Raw genomic sequence first — 8,550 nt, 5'->3', positions numbered from 1 at the left:
AGTGTTCTTGGTCGGTGGAAAAATATTTTCGCAAAACAATTTAAGCCATATTACTCCACGATGGCACAGAACCCGATGGTAATGAATTAAACCATGCCTTTACTTGGTTTCGTAAAAAAAATGGGAATAAAGTAAGTCTTAAAGCGTCGTTAGACACTCCCAGGATCAAGAAAGTATCAGTGATTTCCATGAAAGACTTTAGATGTGAGTGAGGGTCTTTCGATGGTAATCGGGTGAATTGTCCATTTGTTTGCATCATATGAAACATGATCAGTTTTAGTTCGAAATGGAGGGCTGTCATTTGTGGCCTAACTATCCTGGAGTTTAATTGCTCAAAATCAGGGATAACATAGTTCATGATTCTTCCATTTTTAGAATTTGCCAGATTGATTATATTTGGAGTTTGTTCTCTTCGTTCATCATTATTTTTCGATTTTGTGTCATCATTACCCAAATTATTATCATTGTGTGGGTATCCTTGTGGAAAGTTCTGAAATGGCGGTATTGGTGCAAAAACAAGCAGTTGATTTTCCAAATGTGACACATCTGGAATGATTGGGGGAGGTAACGCCATGTTGGGAGGGAGTAGAGCAAAAAATGCTCTTTGTGCCCTCCTTCTTTGGAGGAATGTTCTCTTGATATCGGGATCAAATTCGAGAAAATCCCCGTGGTGTTATCTGTGGCATACACCACTTTCAAAATGATTCAAACGGTATTAGAAAAATCAAATCTTTTACTTCACTCTTAAAAAGAACTTTAAGCTTGTCAATCCCCGGCAGCCAAAAAACTTTGTAGGTTATTTTTCACAACCTTAGACTTATAAAAGGAACCACAAAGCAAGTATACAATATGGTCCAATGTCATCTTTTCCAAGTAATAAAGTGGTAAAAACGGAATATCGTCCAAGTAGATTGTAGCAAAGACTTAATAAAAGTCCAATGAAAGAGATGATTTCCGATGATGAAAATTAAATCTTTCAGTTTGATTATGAGTTAACAATGATAAAATAACAAAATATTAAAGAGTAGCATGGGTGTAAGACTTATGGTGAAATATAAGCACAAATTCCAGCAGACAATGTTGTAGAAATGCTACAGCATACATTAAGCCAAAACTAGCTCCATCATCTATTTTGAAGGTATTCCTCTCGGACTTCACCTTTGCACTATATTATAGCTTTCAACTCATATCTCTATGTGGTATCCAGACCAGGATAGTGACAAAATGGTGTCTTCAAAATATATGGATAAACAAATCTCTTTGTTAAAAATCACTCTCTTGAGCTGATTCCCATATCATTCAAGTTGGTGTGTGTTCTAGATAGTTCATTTCGGAATCTATCGCACTTTGACACTTTTAAAGAGTAACCAACCTGTCGGGAGTTAATTTTGAAAGACATAAATGACAAGTCTCCTTGTCGGTAACTTTCTTAAGTTTACCTCTTATATCATTCAAGTTGACGTGCATTCAATGGCTTATCTCTAAGATCATGGCACTTTAACACTTTCAAAGTGATCAACTCGTCAAGAAGTGTACTTGGTTTTTATAAAAAAAAACTTGAATGATATGGATTTTAAGAACTTCAGATCTGATTCTTAAAAGTCTGTGTGATGGATTTTAAGAACTACCAAAGGGTCCTACTTATATAAAAGAGCCAAGGAAGAAAACAAAAGCCTTGGAAAAGCCATGGTTCCCAAAAGAGAGACAAAAGGTGAAAACAGAAAAAGGTAGCATCACATCATAAATAAAAGTAACCTCCGAAAACCTTCATCTTAGCTGTAGTGGTCTTTAACCAACAGATCATCAAAATTTTGTCTTCATTCTAAATCGGTAGCTGAATCATTAAGTACTTCCCAAAGGCCGTCTCATAACAGTTCAATGTTGTTGGAATACTGCAACACAGAACATTATGCTTTCAAGTTAAGATTTTTCTACTCTAATGGTGCAAAGACAAGTTAATCACTTAATTTAGCTTCAAGTATAAACAAATGGAAAATAATTTAAAAGGACTCAAGATTGAGATAAAAATAAATAAACTACCTAATAAGTATAGAAATGAATGTTTTATGCTTTAAATAATCAATGCATATCACACACCAACTTTTCTTCTTTCTCATCCCAAACATCCCATTTACAAGAAAAACAAATACGTCCATTTATATTTTTGAAAAGAGACGGTGGGTTTAAAAGATTTTTTTTAAACCAAAATTTCCAAAACACACCCCTCAACTTCCAACCACTTTTCAAAAGAAACCTCATGTTTCCAATTGATATTAAAAAGAATTACCCGGTTATAACAGAAGCGTAAGAAGAGATCTGAACCTTTGATCACTTATAATCTCATGCCACCCAAGAACTGCGTTTTAGAAAGGAATTGATCTGGTGCATCTAAATGCACCTCGTTAGTATTGACATTCAATTAGGATTGATCCAAGAGTGGAGATCTCTTCTCACCATAACTTCTCGAGAAGTTTTCCACGCCTCTTCTTGAAAGTGAGTTGTAGAAAGAGAAACTTTATCTGAGCGAACGAAATGAGAACTAGAGTTGAAGAAGCTAATGTTATGAAATTTTATCCTTCTTACCAAAACCCAACCCTTATAGGCTAAACTAACTGATAGGGATCGGGATAAATTAGCTCAAGGGGATAAAATGTTAAAAGTTTATAAAAGGAGGGCTAAAAAGGGATAATCTGAAAGTGGCTAAGTCAGGGGCTGTTTGGCGGTTGCTGAATGGTTTGGTGCATAATGGTTAAGTGGTCAGAATGGTTAAGAGGGCCATAATGGTTATGTGCTGAATGGAATAATGTTGTTTGGTAACTGTTATTTGAATGACGATAATTTACCATTTTAACCCTCTGTATGATTTAGTATCGAATGAAATATAGATGTTTGGCAGATATCTGAATAAAACAATTATTTAGGAAATATTATCATATTATCAGTTGTTTCTTTGGTGTATCCATACATGGTTTTTATTCTTGAAACAGTCCTCTTAGCTACCAAAAGCATCTGCTCATCCAATTCATTTCTTTTTTACTTATACCTTTCCTGAAACGGGGCATCTTCACAAAATTTCCAAGTCTCTGTTCATTACCAAAATCTTTTTGTGCCTTCCATCTATGGTTGTGTTCAAATGGCAACACAGCCACTGCCTACGGTAATCAAGAGGTTCATTTCCTAACAGATTGTATCTACACAACTCTAAGCATAAATCACAATCGTAAAAATTGATCGAGGAACTTTGGGAGGAGATCGATTAAGGGAAATACCTGATTGTAGAAATTGTAACCCTACCAGTCAAATGACCCAAACTCGTTGGTGGTTTTTGAGTTTAGCCAACTGATTTTTATCTTAAATGGATTCCTGGAGACGGAGACGATGAAGGCGGAGGCTACCGAGATGGGGACGGAGACGGTGGAGGCTACCGGCGACGGAGATGGAGACGGTGGAGGCTACCAGCGATGGAGACAGTGGAGGCGATCGTGGAAGCTGTGAAGGCGACTGTGGAATAGAAGAGACGTGCGTGAAGAGAGGGGTTGGAAGAAGGGGTGGGAAGGGTAAACTTGGAACAAGAGATATCTGAATCATTTAGTGGAGACCTAGACACTAAATCATTAAGAGGTTTTTGTAACCATTAAGAGCCTCATTTTTTTTTTACCGATTAAGAGGTTTCCTCTTAATGTCACCATTAAGAGCCAAACAAACAGCCCCTCAGTTAGAGGAGATAGGCTATATTGTTGGAATGGAGGGAACGTAGGGGACAGCTTTGGATTTCTTATGTCTTACGATTTTGTCTCTCGTTTTCTGCTGAGAGAAGGGAATATTACCTGGATTGTTAATTGTTCTTCTCTTTCATTCCAATTGCAATCGAATAACCTCCATTCCATAGTATTTTTCTGTGTTAATTCCAATTGTTATTTTTCTATTCTCTATCGCTAACTATAAGATATCTGTGGAATCTAAACCTAAACTAGTCCTAAGCCAACTAGGAAAGTATTTAAATAATTGATAAGGAAATTAACAATAATAATCATAATCATAATCTAATTAGGATGCAAATAAATAATAATCCTAAACTAATTAGGAAAGAAAATAATCAAATAAACAAATCATAGCAACCCATGTGGGACTCATCAGGAGACGCAAATGACCTTGAATACAACCAAAGTCGCAGGAGAAGTGGCGCAAACGTCTGTGTTCCAATTTCCGATGCAAAATTCTGAGCTTATTTCTAGCCTGTTCTCTTTTTCCCATGAATCCATGATAGAGTCCGTTGACTCACAATTAACCATGAGTTACCGTCCCAACCTTTATAGGTTTGGATTTATGTTTAAACTTCTTATGGTTGGCTATTTTTGTTTTGATCGAGTACGTATCGCAACAAATCTGGAATTGGGTTTGAATTCTTATTCTTGTTGAGTTTGAAAATAAACATGTGGAACATGTTTGGTCTTATCCTTTTTTTTCCTTAGTTTTGTTAATAAAAACAAGATTTGGGAGGTAGATATCAATCACAATAAGTTATGAAAATGACTAATTAATGAAAGATGCTTGTGGCATCCGTTGAAGAAAGTGTGGTTCACGTCTCGGGGTTGTGTCTGATTGATTCTATCATTGGGAGGTTGATATTGATGCAATAAGTTATAAAAATGGTCTCTATTGAGGATAAAAACATCTCATCTAAAATTTTTGCGTTTATTTTTGTCTACCGACAACATGAATACACATAATCATATAGAGGATGCGAACATGAATTAGATAGATTTAAAATAAAAAAAATATGGTGTGTTTAGTTTCATTGGTGGGACAAGAAGACGTGAGATTCTAAGATAAGTGATTTTTGTCAGTGACACGAAGAACTAACAATTAAAAATAGTATTCTTCACAATTTCGTTAATCAAACAAAAATTAATTAATTAAAAAGTTGGTTCAATTAACCTAAAAGTCGATCAATGATTGAATGAAAGTCTTGGTGAGATGAACATTAAGAAGTCTCATATATAAACTACATTCGTTGTACTTAATTTATCTGTTATATTCACAAACCAATCTTTTTATAAAAGATTGAAAACGGGTTCATAAGTTGAATATGGTTTTCCCCAAAACCTTAATCTAACAAGATTAAATATGTGAATTTGAAAATATTTGCTTAAAACTCAATGAATTGACGACATACTTTCCTAAAACATTCATTTTGTGGTATGATGTTTATGTTCCTCATTCACATCATAAGAGGGGTGTATATTAAATGAATGAATCTATCTGAGTCACTTCTGAAAAAGGGGAAGTGAAGCTTTTAAATTCAAAGGGGAGAACAGAAAATTGAATGAAGATTGTTGCTGAAAATTATTGATATGATGTGATTTAAGGGGAGTTAATGTAAAAAAGGAGATAAATGAAGACAATTACAAAAGAAGATTACAAGTATGTCATCTACAAAGTTCAGGGGGAGATTATTGAAAAGAATGTAATATCTTGTTTAGGGGGAGCTTGCTAATTTTTACAAAAAGATTGTACTTTGTGGGAGATTGTCAAAGAATAGGGGAGATTGTGCAAACGTTGTGAAAGACCAAATCTGAAGATGTCAAAGTGCTTAAATGTCAAAGTCAAGCTTTTGAATGAATTTTGAAGATCATTGCTCCTAAAGCTGAAGTTTTAAAGATCTGAAGAATTTATTGTTTTTGGACTTGAATCCAAAGGGGAAGATTGTTGGGATAAAAATGTTGTATTCAAGTCTTGTGCTTAAAGTATTTTACATTGCATTGTAATGTAGTCTTAATACTTTGTAGTTAGTTTTGTTTCCTTGTAATCTTGTAATATAAATGGGACGTATAGTTAGTTTTGTTAGTTAACCTTCTATCATTTCATATGTGAGATCTTTGAAAGAGAAAATCTGTTGAGAGAAGATATCATTCTGTATTCATCATCAAGAACATTATGTACTTCAAATATACATCAATGACATGCTGACATACTTGAATCAATCTTTGTGTTCTTGATCTTAATTAATTGTATATTTATGACTTGAATATGGGCAAACAAGATTCATATTTCACCTATTTGTGTAAATGGTCAAATGCAACTGTCTACGAAAATAGGTTATTTAGATAAGAATCATCCAATTATGTTAAGCATAATTTTTAGCGTATTCATCTCTTTAAAGATTTCAAATACACAAACACTCAATATAACTTGAAATCAGATTATCACAAGAAACATAGGTTTATAGGACTTAAAGAATATCTTATTATCATAATAGACTCTATTATAGAATTTAATTTATAGGACCAATCAATTAATTATGTCTCATATTTAAAAATGTTAGAAGAAGTTTATATATGATGTTTTTGGATGTCTTATCAAGTTTAAAACATCGTACTAATTTTTTTGTAAGACATTATTTGAAAATAAGTATCACATAAAATATGTGTTGATTGGACAAGTCTTAAAAGTGTCATACAAAACTAATACAAAGTTGTATTTTTAAAATGTCTTAATAAATTTGTTAAGACGTCTAAAAGGACGCATAGTTGTTTGATTATATGAATTAAGTCGTATAAAATAGTTTATTAACACATATTTTTTTTGTGTCTTTTAAACTTGATGCTATTACGGTGTATTGGTATTACAAGAGATTTGTTCGAGCTTGTTCTAGAAAATTTTGTTCAAAGAAACATACAGGCATGCAATGCCTTGGCTTTTTCAGTTCTTTCCTGCCTAGCCTATAACTGAAACAAATATTTCAGAGGATATATCATATCCGAGGCAGACATGTCTTCATGATTCCTCAATAACTTGGGAGTCATAGAGGGAAGCATCAGACAACCAACATCTAGCAAGTCATTATGGTACTTATCATAAGCAACCCTCAATTCAATTGAAGCATTTCTGGAGTGTTTGGAGGGGAGGGTGGGGGGTTCACAAGAATGTAGAACCTCTTTTCATGTCCAAGGAAGACCTTGAGGAAGCGAAACTATTCGAGGAAGTCCGTTTTGTACAGTTTTTCCTTATCAAGGATAGACCACAGTGTAAATTGGCATAAGTTGTTTATGTTTGTATTTGAGGTGAAGCAGACGTCTACAAAATTTAAGTTCAATTTTAATCACTTTAAAATCTCAAATAAAATTAATTAACGTTTCAAAAATAATTTTCATTTGAGTTAAGATCCATATTTCACCTATTTGTGTAAATGGTCAAATGCACTTGTCTATTAAAATAGGCTATTTAGGTAAGAATCATCCAATTATGTTCAACATAATTCTTAGTGATTTCAAATACACAAATACACAAATACTTAGTATAACTTTGAAATCAAATGATCACATGTGTTAAATCTTTATTGATTTTATCATTACAAGAAACTTAGGTTTATAGGACTTAAAAAACATCTCAGTATCATAATAGACTCTATTATAGAATATACGTTATATTTAAAAATATTACAATAAGTTTATATATGATGTTTTTGGATGTCTTATCTAGTTTTAAACGTCCTACTATTTTTTTTACAAGACAATATTTGAAAATAAGTATCACTTAAAAGATGTGTTGATTGGACGAGTCTTAAAAGTGTCATACAAAACTAATAAAATATTATATTCTTAAAATGTCTATCTGTTAACGCATAGTTGTTTGATTATATGAATTAAGTTATATAAAATAGTTTATTAACACATATTTTTTTGCGTCTTTTAAACTCGATACTATTATGGTGTACTAGTATCACAGGAGATTTGTACGAGCCTGTTTGAGAAAATTTGCTCAAAGAAACATACAAGCATGCAATACCTTAACTCTTTCAATCCTCTCCTGCCTAGCCTATAACTGAAACATTTATTTTAGTGGAGATATCAAATCTAAGGCAAACATGTCTTCATGATCCCATAATAAGTTGGGAGTCATAGAGGGAAGCATCACACAACCAACATCTAGTGAGTCATAATGGTACTTTTCATAATCAATTTTGACTTCAGCTGAAGCATTTCTAGGATGAGTGTTTAGAGGGGGTTCTCAAGAACGTAGTTCTTTTCATATCCAAGGACGACCCCCAAGAAGCAAAACTATTCGAGGAAGTCCATTTTGTACAGTTTTTTCCTTATCAAGGATAAACCACAATGTAAATTGGCATAGGTTGTTTATGTTTGTATTTGGTGTGGAAGCAGACTTCTACAAAATTTAAGTTCAATTTTAATAACTTTAAAATCTCAAAAAAATTAATTAACCTTTAAAAAAAAAATAGTTTGAGCTAAGATCCATATTTCACCTATTTATGTAAATGGTCAAATGCACTTGTCTATTGAAATAGGTTATTTGGGTAAGAATCATTCAATTATGTTCAACATAATTCTTAGTGTGTTCATCTTTAATTTTAGAGATTTCAAATACACAAATACTTAGTATAACTTGAAATCAAATGATCACATGCACTACTAGAAAACCAGGTATCAGCGACGACTATCAGCGAGGGAAAATCTCCCTCGCAGATCAGCGAGGGATCAGCGAGGGAAGTGACAAAAAACACATTCCCTCGCTGATCCCTCGCTGATCTGC

This window comes from Cynara cardunculus, assembly GCF_001531365.2.
Source record: "Cynara cardunculus var. scolymus isolate 2C chromosome LG 3, CcrdV1, whole genome shotgun sequence".
NCBI lineage: Eukaryota > Viridiplantae > Streptophyta > Magnoliopsida > Asterales > Asteraceae > Cynara > Cynara cardunculus.
This window is presented reverse-complemented; position numbering follows the sequence as displayed.